Below are 12996 nucleotides of genomic sequence, written 5' to 3' on the forward strand. Positions count from 1 at the left end.
TTTACTGAAGTTGTCTCTTATACTGTACTATGCTAAACTAATACACTGTTCTGTGATAAGAAATGGTAACAGTAGGGATTAGTTGACTACTATTCTTATCTGAGAATGAAAAGAAAATCAAACAGTATTTGTTGTAATATAGACAGAGACCGAAAACGCATTTGTATTTGAAGCGATAACAAACATCAACCCTTGCATTTATCTAGAAATAACATTAAGATACAAATCAGAATAAACAAGTCCTTATTATCTGAGTGATGGTTAGAAATATGGAAGGGGGGTTTCGTAGACCCTCTGTGTTATTTTACAAGTCAAGCAAACGAAATATACGTTCTGTACAGCAAGAATCGAGTGAAATAGAACATGCATCTTGAATAGAAACTTATAATACGCATTCACATAAGGCGGACTGGTAAGTCTCGCAACAAGATGAGAACAGATAAACGATAACGTTGTTTACATAAAATAGAGAAACATAAATGCGGACCGAACCCCGACCTGGATAGCCGTAACCGGAGAGCGGTAAGAACCTCATAAGGTATGAATCGAACCCTGTAACTTTTGCATGCACGGGTTACATATTCCAAACAAAACGTATTTTGACTATTATATAAATAAACAATATGCACGACAAGGATAGTATGATATCTGTGGTATATGCACTCCTCAGTCCGATTCTTAAGTAAACCCTCAGCTACAAAGTTGGACGGGAATGAGTACAAGCCCGCAAGGTATCAATCAAACACACCAAACCAAAATACATCATATAACAGAAATATCATAACCGTAACACAATAACATATCAGTAGTGAACCTCATAACATTAATACGATATCACAACGGTAATGGAACTTCATAACCGTGTAATAATTATTCTGCGTAGAAAAACTCTGCATATTAAACTTGGAACAGAAGATGAAATCCACCCGAGAGGACTGTAAACAGGAGAATGTGAACAACTGAACTTGAAAGGTTAACCTCATTGTATACAGGAAAGTATTAAACAGTCTATAACAGATTCAAAACTATAAGTTCATTCACAAACATTTGTCCGTAGACAAAACGAGCCGAATGGCTTAAGATTAAAATAAACATTTCAAATAACCCCTGGACTAATCAAACGAAGCTCAGATTGTTGTGCTTCCCGACAATGGGGTCCTGCCTGAGCAGGCAAGAAGCCGTCTTATTGCCAGAGAGAGAACCCTGGTTGTGCGGGAGCCGAATCGAAATGGATAATGACTGACTTCCCTGCTCAAGGGAAGCAGGATTCAGACTTCGATTCGAATGAAGAGAATGTGAAATAACCAACAGTATTATACATACCTGGTTAAGGACGGCCGGCAGCATGTAGAAAGCTACCCTTGCCCTCAATATTCGACGACAGCCTTTACCTGAACCAGCAACTAATAATCAATTAGACCCGAGAACGAAATGCAGAATGGAGCAGATGTAAAATAAAAACTAACACTGTAGAATATTAGCTGGAAATCGTTGCAGATGAAAGAACTGTAACAGTTTAGAAATAGAGGGAGACTTAGTGTATTACCAGCTAGCAAGTATTGAAGCGTTGTAAACCTTAATTGAACGCATACATGAACCATCTCGTAGCCATAACAGCAGCTGGAAAATGTATGAGATTTACACAGGGTTACAGAGCTACAGCAGTTCGTCGCTTGACCAAATGAATAATAGAGTCCGATAGAAAGGGAATGGGTTTATAAACTTTCCATACCTCTTACCGTTTCGTGGCAAGTTTTCCTCCGTTGATCTGCCATAAGCCTTAGTTACCGTCCGATAGCCGGTGGAGTTGGGCGCGAAATCAACGTTCACCGAGGTGCCAGGCCGTAACACATCGAGCTCCGGGAGCACATGGCCAAGCGCCATCGCACCGTCTACCTCGCCAAATGGACGACGCAGGTTTGAACAGCTGGTACCCAATGTAGAGGCCGGACGAATGTATTGAATGCAGGTAAGTTCGGGATATGGAAATCCGAACGGTAGCTGTTGCTATTTAATGATAATTGAACTCTGTGCAATGTATATGTTCCGAAGGCTTCATAGTGGCGGAAACATTTTAAAGGGTTTATGTAAATGAACGCCATGCATATATATATAACCATATAACCTTAGTCAACGAATATCATACTGGTTAACATTGTTTGCATGCAGACTATATACATGCCACATATGTATGGAATCAACTTTAATTTGTGCCGCTACTTTATTACAAATAGAGGTTGAAGAATCCGCTGCTTTGTGTTATAAGTTTATTTCTGTGTTTAATATCAAGTAATGTAACTACCATGCTTTATTAAGGTAAAGATTACCATGTAACATTAAAAAAAATTTACTTAGTATGGGAGAGTGTGACAAAAAAAAAGCTCGGAAAAAACAAGGTGCAAGGATTCTAGAAATGATAACTACAGCATCAAATACGTTATAAAGAAAAACTCAAAAAAAGGCTCGGAAAAAACAAGGTGCAGGGATTTAGAAACGATAACTACAACATCAAAAAAATCACATCAAGAAAGCACAAAAGCGGAAAAGCGCAAAATCAATAAAGCACAAAAGCTAAAAAGATTCTAAAAACTGAAATCAAGAAAACACAAAAGGTAAGGATTCTGAAACCCGCAAACGCATACAACGACTACAGATATCATACAGCCATTACAGATCTCATACAGCGACTACAATGCGTTCAACATATTAATGAACGCGTTAAAGCATATGCACCTTGTGTTCATGATGCTCTTTGTCCATCCTGTGCGGCGGTGTTTATTTGACAAAAATCGAAAGAAGCCATTATAAATCTCATACACCCATTACATATCATACTACAATGGGGTGCAACACATATATGAAGGCCTTAAAGCTTATGCATGTGTGTGTTTAGATGTTTATAAAGCATATGATCTATGTGCATGTGTGTTCAGCATGTGCGTTAAGGATGTTCCTTGTCCATTTTGTGCGGCGGTGTTTATTCTGCCAATCAATCAAAGACTTGAGAGTCAAATTCCTTGATCTGTTTCTATGATATGTTGCTCAAGTGGAAATTGGCCATTCAAGAAATCCACCATTTCAACTCAATTCCTTCCACCATCTCGTTAAGGTCCAAATCTGAGGTTCTTCTCTTCAAATCTATGGTTGTTCTGTTCTCCCATTAAAGGTAAGTAAATTGTTTTTACAAATTCAATAAGCATTTCCTTTTACAAAATTAAATTCAGTTTGTACATTATTAGTTTAAGTGTAGCTTTGTTTAACCTTATCTAATTTTATTATATTGAATTTTCTTATCACTTCCTGTATATATATTAAAATGTATTTAATTGTCATTATGATAATTTTTTTTTTAATTTATTATTATATTTATATTAGATAATATTTGTTTTGTGATTTTATTTATTTATTTATTTAACATGCAGTTAAATATTACATTCTTATTATTTTATCAAAAATAATCAGGTTACTATATATATTTTTTAAATTACTTAACGTATATCCCTACTTTTAGTCTTTTAAGCGGCCTTTCCTTATTCATGACAAACATTTCTTTATTTGAAATCGTTTTTGTGTATCCTCCTTACATATCCATACCCATGACCAACATTTCTTTCGTTTCTTTCTATCCTCATTACATTTCATCATATGATTCTTGATTACATTTCTATATTTTAACAAGCCTTGTTCAATCTCGGCCTCCTATGTCACAACAACAACGAACCAAATGTCGCTCTTGTTCGTTCCAGAAATCCTCGGATGGGAAATTTTCTAACTCCCATGCTTTCCGTTCATTCCGTCCATTATCTTGTCATTGGGCAAGTCTAACGTTCGGTCCATTACAAATGGAGTTACCTTTTTTCTACAAATGGAGTATATATTTGGGGCCTTGTTACAGCATTCATTAAATATTTTCTCCATTATTAGTTTTACTTTAGTTGGTTTAAACCTGTCATTTTTAATATGAAATATTGTAGGAAACAAATCTAAAATTATTTTATTGTATCTTTTATAGATATTAAAAAGGATTTTGTGATTATGATTAAATTTTTATTTTGTATAATTATATACTTTTTTATTTTTTTCATTATAAAACTCATTTAATTGAGTTTATGATGAAATATATATTTTTCGTGTAATGTAATATTAATTTATTATTTTATTTATGTTAGTTATTGTTTTTTTTTGTGAATCTCTCTCCTTTTAAGTATGAAAATGTATATTTATTTAATATATATTTAAATAATGTATTATTATTGTTTTATAAAAAATACTCATGTTAGAATGTATTTTTTTTAAATTGCTAGAATGTATATCTCTATTTTTAATTTTTTAATTTGCACTTCAAATATCATAATGGGGTGTAATTATTATATTAATATTTTAAAACAGATTTCAAGTTTATAATGTCTACAAAATTGTATATTATGACTATATATGTTTGTTAAAAGAATTAGTTTCACTTAATGCTAAGTAATATTAAGTCAAGTCAAGTTTATAAATTAGATTTAAGTCTTTAGGCTTTTAGGATTACGGGTGAGACGGGGTGTGGTGATGGTGACATAGAGGGATAGCAGGAGAGGGAAGAATTAGAAAGAGAGTGACGAGAATGTGAGAGACTGGGATATAGATGTTATGATGTTATGTTAAGATAGGGAGAGAGTAAGGGGCGAGAGAGAATGAAAAAGAGGGGAGATAGTTAGGGGAGAGAGAATGAGAAATATGATGAGAGATAAAAATATTGAGGGAGAGAGGATAGAGAAAGGGGGAGAGAAAGCAGGAAACACAAAGAGAGGGAGAAGGGGGGAGAGAGATGGGGCCGTATTGAGAGGGGTGGATTCAAGAGAGAATGGGAGAGAGAGAAAGAATGAGAGAGGGGGAGAATGAGAGACAAAGGGAGAGAGTAGGAAAGAGAGGGAGAGGGAGGGAGGAGGAGGGGTAGAGAGAGAGAAAGGAGAGAGAGGGAAAGAAATACTTAAAATGGTAGAGAGTGGGGAGAGAGAGGCAGTGAGAGTGAATGTGAGAGAGAGAGAGAGAGAGAGAGAAAAAGAGAGTGACTTAGAGAGATTGAGCGAGGGAAAGAGAGAAAAGGAGAGAGGGATGGAGAGAGGGAATTAGAGAGAGGGTGGAGAGGGAATGAGAGAGGGAGTGGGCAAGAGAGAGTGGGAAAAGGAGAGAAGGGGAGAGAGGGGAAGAGTTTTACAAAGAGAGAGAGTGAGGAGGATATAATGTCAGTGAGTCTATGAGAAAGAGCCATTTTGAGAGTGAGAAAGACAAATATTGGTAGATAATGAGAGAGGGAGATAGAGCCATTTTGAGAGTGAGAAAGACAAATATTGGGAGATAATGAGAGAGGGAGATACGAAGAGTGAGGGAGAGAAAGTGAGAAATAGAGAAAGAGGGAGAGAGAGAAAGGGGGATGGCAAGAGAGAGAATGATACAAGGGGGAGGGAGGAGGAGGTAGAAAGGGGGTGATGGTGAGAGAGGAGGAAAGAGAGAGAAAGAGGGGAAGAGAGAGTAAGAGAGAGTAAGGGAGAGAATGAGATGGTCATATATTGATAGAGACAAAGATAGAGAATGATTGAGAAACAATGTGAGAGAGAGAGATAACAAGAGTTATAGGGAGTGAGAGAGAGAAAGACATAGGGACAGAGGGATGGAATGAGGTAGGGCCTATTTTGACCCTTAAAAGTTTTTTTCACAATATGCATACACATTTTTAATTTATTTATCATTTGAAGAAATATTCTCATTGGAATTTATTGCAAAATGGATTTTTTGAACTAGCATCTCTCATCTTTGCTCATGAATATCTATTGCCTAAGTTCCATTGGGAGAACCATGAATTTATGCTAAAACCTTTAGAGTGTTGAATCTTTAAAACTTGTGTTGTTTTCCACATAGATTTTTCACAGATAACGAAGAGGACAAGGGGGTTGTATTTTGTTTGAATAGATCATTGAAAATTTTAAATGAGAAGGAAAACAAATATGGGGTTTCATTTGATTCATTTGATGCTAATTCGAGTGTTTTTGCATTTTATTTTCATTGAGAATTACTTCCCATGATTTTATTTTCATAGCATGTATGACTATGATAGGAAAATTTTCTATATATTATATTATTGTTTTACATTGTTTAAATAGATTCTTAATAATTTTAAATTAGAAAGGGAAAAATTAGGGTTATTATATATATATTATATATATGTATATATATATATATATATATATATATATATATATATATATATATATATATATATATAATTTCACTATGTATGGGAAACATGGTCCTTTTACGAGATATATAGATTTTTATTAAAAAAAATATTGTGTCAATATCATTTGATCTATTTTAAGTAAATTTATGTGGGTAAATATATCTTTGGCAAAGGAATGGTCTAACTTGGTTAATGATTGTGTAGGTCATATATATGACTATACACCATGAAATGCTTATTCTATGGATCTTTTATTAGAAATTTATTTATTTTAAATCGAGTTTTCATTTGGTTTATTTTCTATAAATGTATCTCATTGAACATGTGTGACTCTATGGAGGAATATCTTTTTGGTTATTTATTTTACCCTCAATCATATTTGTGTAAATAGATTTAGGCCATTTTTGTAAACAACACTCGAAGACGACTTGATGTTGAGTAATATTTATTTAAATATTTTAAAATGAATATATTACAAATATTTCATAATTATATGGATTCCCTTTCAATGAAGTGTTTGTTGTTGCCATTTTACATTTGTTTTGGAATTTGTCTTTTTTTAACAACTTTTTTTTCCTTTCAACCAAAACATTGTAGGCAACACAAGGTAATTTATTGTGTAGGTGAACAAACCTAGATCTATCTTAAATCCAAATCAAATATTTTTACGCACAACCCTCTTTTGTGGGTACAAAACTTAGGAAATTTTTGCAAGTCAAAAGGTGTAACCAATTTATTAGCATAATAGATTTAGATTGAGAGAATGCATTGATGTCTTCTAACATTACAATGTTAAGGGTGTTGAATATAATTTTTTTATCACATAAAATCATACAAATAATATGATAAATATTGCTACATAGAAATAGATATTCCTCATATCTGTTTTCCCCACAACATTAGATCGTGACCAAAATGCAAAAACTATTACAAAATTCTAGATAATATTGTTTAGTTCTAAATAACCTTGATAAATGTTTCAATCTATATTTTATTTTTTTTAAATTATAAATTCTAAAATACTCATAATTCAAATAACGACATAAATAACTAAGAAGATTTTTTTTACCCGATCTTCATAAAAAAAAATAAAATTGTAGATGTTAATTGTTTTAGAGAAGAGGCATAAAATAAAAGTTTTTTTTTGGTATTATATTATTTTATACTAATATAGATATATTTGAGCAAAAAAAAATATTCTTTAAAGATAGGGGAGCAATTTAATTTGTATGTCGACATTTCAACTAAACTGAATCTATGACTAGTTGAAAACAACATAGTGACAATTAGTTTTCATTACCTCAAACAATCCCTACATTGCACAATCTAGACCAAGATCCATGTTTGACTCTCTATTCATCCCTATACATTTTTATCCATTACAGATAGATATATGATTGGTATAATCTCACCCCCTTCAACTTCTATTTCTAGTGTGTGGATATTTCGTGAAAACACATAATTAGTGGCCTCTAAGTTCAAAGATCTAGAGTTTCCAATAAGTTTGACATGACTCATAAGTTTGTGTGTTTTTTTACTCTTGATGGAATCAAGCATAGTAGTATACATGAAAGAACTAGTTAAGAAGGTGATAGCTCACCAAACAATTTTTAAGAACTTTTCTATATCGTTTTTCTATATCTTAATGAGGACCTTATATATTTTCAATGACAATATATCTTCTTTATATCCATAGCTCTATAATATGAAACTATACAAAATAGTGTTACAATTCATGGATTCAAATCGTCACATGTATATAAAGGTTGGAAAAAACATGTTTCGGATAGAGACAAACAATATCGTTGAGAGAATACCTAATCTAGCATCCATTACTTACACTTCTCCCTTATACAGGGGATGTAGAGAACTAATCATGAAACCAATAGAATTTAATATTTAATATTCCATTTATTGATATTATATTTTGGGATGCTTTTATAAAAAAATAGTTGAAAGATTGTTGATCTCAATTTGTTCTTAATGTTACATTTGTCCATACTTCAATGGTTAATAACAACATAAATGAAACTAGAAACTAGTCTGTTCCTATATATGGTAGATGCTTGTTAGTCTATATCTTTGTTTAATAAGAGTGCAAGGGAATTTTTTTTATTTTAGTGCCATATTTTTATAAACTTCCAACAAAACATGTTTAGTCTCCATCATTATTTCTATAAAAAATTCTTATAAACATAAATTTAATTTATAAATTTTATGAGAATGGTAATGTGATTGTAGAAATTATTTTCAAATTATCTTGTTTTAATTATAATTTATTTGAAATTTTGAATCCAATTGTATCCACTAACTTTATAAAAGTATATATATGAATCCAAATATTATTTGCAACTATAAATTATATATTGAGAATGCATGATTCTTTAACTATTTTATACCAATCTAACTCAGAGTTGCATATAATCAGTCAATCCATATATGTATATTATTTGTTTCTAAATACTTATAATTTTTTTTTATAAGTTTTCAAATTTATAGTAAAATATAATAGAAAACATTTCATCGTTTATTTTCTTATCATTCTCTAATCCAATTAGTGTTTTTCACAAATTTAGCACCCTATTTATGTCATTGCATTTAGTTGTTTGGTCATTAAAATTTTCCACATGTATCATTCTTTATAAACTAGTGATCTCTCTTGCATGGATATAGATGTTTTTTTCTTTTTTTTTGTTAATTTAATAACTTTCATTATATCATAAGTGCTCACCCATACCATATTTGTTGGCAAATAGGTAATTATCAAAAAACATAACGAATTACCAAAAAATAAATTTACTAGAACCAAAAAAGACACATTATATTAGTAGACCTGCAAGATCATGATGTAACTTACTATCATTACAAACCATATGAATTTACAGGGGCAAGATGCTACAATCTAGACAGTAGTGATGGAGGAGGCCTAATGTCACAGTAGATGCGCTTTAAAGTGATCCAATTTATGTTATAATTGCTATTGTCCCCTTTGCATGTTATGAAAATAATCAAGCATATGTGAATGGTTTCTTTCCAAATCATTTATCAAAAGAATAGTTGTATTCTTCTCTTCACATTGGTCTTTATTGAGATTCTCCATAGGTTTGTTGATATGTCTCAAGTCCTCAACCCCAAGGGTGCAGGATGGAATGGGGTCCAAGGTCTCATGATGCACCAAACCTCCCGCAAAGTATATTTATTATTGAACCCTCTCTGGAATTCCACTTCTATATCTACCTCATTGATGAAGTATTGAACTCCAAGCAATATACAATACTTCCTACAAACCAAAAAACTATTGCCACAAAAACAAACATGAATACACCTAGATATAATACCCCCATAAACCAAATGTGTATTTGAAAGAAATATACAAGGTTTCAAGGCTAAGATTCGCAACCTGAGAGGATAACCACACCCAATCCTCCATCAAAACACAAGAAACTCGATGAACCTTTAAAATAAGGATGACCCTATGTATTCTAGTTCACCCACTAATAGAATTCGCCCCATCAAAAAAAATAAACTCTAAGCTAATCCAAAGCCTCGTAAACAACCATAATATTGATCAAGAAAATGAAAGAGTGAATGTTCATGGGTAATTAAGAATAAGGCTAAGACTAGTTAATTATTGTAGTTCCTAGACCCCATAGAGACTAACACAGAGTTGATGACATCAACACATAGATAGTGAACCTAGATTAGTGATGTCTAAACAATTTACATACTCCTCTGTGCCAAATACATCCTAGCACATCTCATTGTTTCTCTACTATGTAACATTTGACTAAGAGAATTATTTTTTCTATCACTTAGCATTGTAAAATTGCAAGGAAATTTCTTTTAAAGAGCTAAACGGGTGCTTTGATTAGACAAGATTGGAATGATCCTAGACTCGCCCTATACCAGGTCAACTTGATTAGTGTAAAACCTCATAGAAGTCATTATAGAAGGTAAAATCTCCCATATTAATGATCAGTTGATCCCGAATTCAAGCAAACAATGCCGGAGGTGCCATGCATGAACCAACATAGCTACTACCACCTCCATCATCTTTTTGTAATTAATAAAAATTCCTCTCATCAATTACCATAAATTCACATGTTCTTGCATAGTTGGAGGGTCACAGGCCACCCATCATTAATTATAATTAAGGTAAAATTAATGGCATGGACGTCCTTGAGCCTCTCTTCATGATGTTTTTCAACCCCAATGGGAGGCTATAGATGTGTGTTACTTGAATGTCTATTTTTATCTTAATTATTGATTTAAATATACACCATATTAAGGGGAGCAACTATTGGGGAAAATTAGAATGAGGAATGAGACATGTAAGCAGATGGTGGAGATTTAAAACACATTTGACATTTTTTTATCTACATCGTACTTATTTAATTTTTAGTCTTTCTATGTAATCCATTATTATGAAGGTATACTCTCGTAACTAATTGTATGTTAATTTTTTATTTTAATATATTTGGATGAGAGTGGGATGCATTACATTTATACATTGAAAACAACATTGATTGCATGGTGGTATGGATTGAACGATGGAAAAAAAACAATTTATGGTAACTTATCATGGCTTAGCATGGCATGGTGTGCCTACATTGGTAAATGAAGTTGAACGTGAGAGGGATACCAATAATACAGAGAAACAAATTGATTTATAAAATGGCTTAAAAAATAAATAGGATGGCATATCCCCCCATACTATTTAGTTTTTTAAATATTATATTGGTTTATTTTGTGTGTCTTTTCTCAATTTCCATATATTCTAGGTATAAATATTTTTATGAATTGAGAATGCTTTTTTTTACATTTGTGACATTACATAATTGAAACACTATGAGTCTATGTGGTGTAAGGGCCACAAATTCCATGACAAAAGGTTATATGAAAAGATGAAAACTTCTAATATTCAGAATTTCAAATCATTTTAGATTACTAATGTTTCATTTAGAAGTGATATATATCAAGAAGTCTCTCAAAATAGATACTAGTATTTGCAAGATATACTTTAGTGGGACTTAAAATCCTTCAAAACATTTTTGTTCGATGTCAAAAGGTGAAAGTTACAAATGAATGAATGTGATCTGAATATAACTTTTGTTGAACATGGTAATGGACTTACCATGGTTAATACAATGAATATTAATATTCCATGTGATGTTGGAAGCTCATATCATTGTTTTGCCCCAACCCCCATTCACATCACTCTCAATTTCCAAATACCCAATTTATCTACTATAAATCATAAAATAGGTGCAATCCTTAGAAATGCAATGTGCAATTTTAGACAACAAGGGTACACTTCAAATTACAACATGAATTAGGATAACATACAATGCCTTATACATTCTAAGTTATTACAATATTTATTTCTAGTGCACCCAAGAAAAGACGATATAGCTCATTCCAAATCCTAGCTAGAGAATTTAAAATATACAATTTATGGGCAACAATATTGTAGGCTATTAAGGAATCTCACTAAGCTATCCTAGGTGCACCAAAGGCTCCACTACAAGCTAGAATAACACAAATAATTTCATAGTTGGAAAGTTTCTTTCATAAAATGAGTCTTAAAGGATATTTAGCTAAACTTACATGACACAACCTCCATTAGCCTGAAATGTTGCAGTTATTTTATAAGGATATATCTCACAAACCTTAGTTCTTGCAACATGTCAATTCTAGTTCTCTAATACTTCTATAATTTTTATTTCACACAAACCCTCGTGCCCATAGTCCATATAATCTATAACCCTTTCATCACAAAAGAAAAGGACTACAATATTATAACAACAGGAAGACATGGATTATCTAGTGACTACATTGCAAGAATGAGGACACTCTCCTCATTTTATAAGGTATGTGAGTTATGCCGACAATATGAAATGGACCAAGTGCACAAAAACCTAATATAATTTATTAGGGTATATTGACATCAATGGTAATTTATCAAATATGTACATGCATCATGCAGTGATTGGAAGCCACCTCCAAAGTGGTGGGGTCTCGAAGATAAAGCTCCACATTTCAATCCCTCCTCATTACATGGTTTTGTGCTCTCTAAAAAAGGCTCCAACATTTAACGCTCCTCAGCATGTCCTAATTTGAAACAAAATCCATGTATTACACTCTACATGCAATAATACCTCAATACAGCCACTCAACATCTTAGACTATCACATGTGCTTGTGGTGTTCGTAGGGGGAAGTGCCTTTACTCCTAGTGCTTGTTAATATAATGTAGATGATAGTGAAACATGTGATATCTTCCCAAATCTAGATGGGTTTAGGGCCAAAATCCACCTCTACAAGCATAAGGAAAATATTCATCTATAGTAAGATATCTAAATGTTGAGCAACCAAAATAGTCTAGCATATAACAAAGGTATTAAGGTTTCATGATTAACTCCACATAACATTAATTTTACCATTAACATAGTTTAAACACTTTGATAGGAACACAAAATCTAATACTTCTTCTAAATGAGGAAAATATTTTTAGGTAAAAGAATAATCTCCATCTAAATATCCATTGCACTTTATTTTGAATGTTTTTTAGCCAGAATGCTTTTGAAATAAATACATAATGGCCTGCAAAGAACCATATCCCAAACACCACTCCACATTAAGGGACCACAATAGACCACCTCTAAAAAATTTGAATGCTCACTAGTGGAATAATTCCATGAAATATTGTTAACATATATCGCAAGAGGCATACATGGCCTCATAAATAATTTGGATGCTCTTAGATGTTCATTAAAA

At 32.4% G+C, this 12996-nt stretch overlaps 1 long non-coding RNA gene across 1 annotated transcript; it reads right to left on the reverse strand.

Moving 5' to 3' along the window:
• Window positions 1-959: 959 nt before the first annotated feature.
• On the reverse strand, window positions 960-1666 carry LOC149190300 (uncharacterized). The gene is made up of 3 exons (XR_016256481.1): window positions 1547-1666; window positions 1324-1391; window positions 960-1248 (listed from the first exon to the last, which is right to left on the reverse strand). It is a non-coding gene; the product is annotated as an uncharacterized LOC149190300 (long non-coding RNA).
• Between the last annotated feature and the right edge of the window lie 11330 nt (window positions 1667-12996).

This window comes from Pinus tabuliformis, chromosome 3_1, assembly GCF_031772625.1.
Source record: "Pinus tabuliformis cultivar Carrire ecotype Pingquan chromosome 3_1, CPIR1, whole genome shotgun sequence".
In the NCBI taxonomy this organism is placed as follows: domain Eukaryota; kingdom Viridiplantae; phylum Streptophyta; class Pinopsida; order Pinales; family Pinaceae; genus Pinus; species Pinus tabuliformis.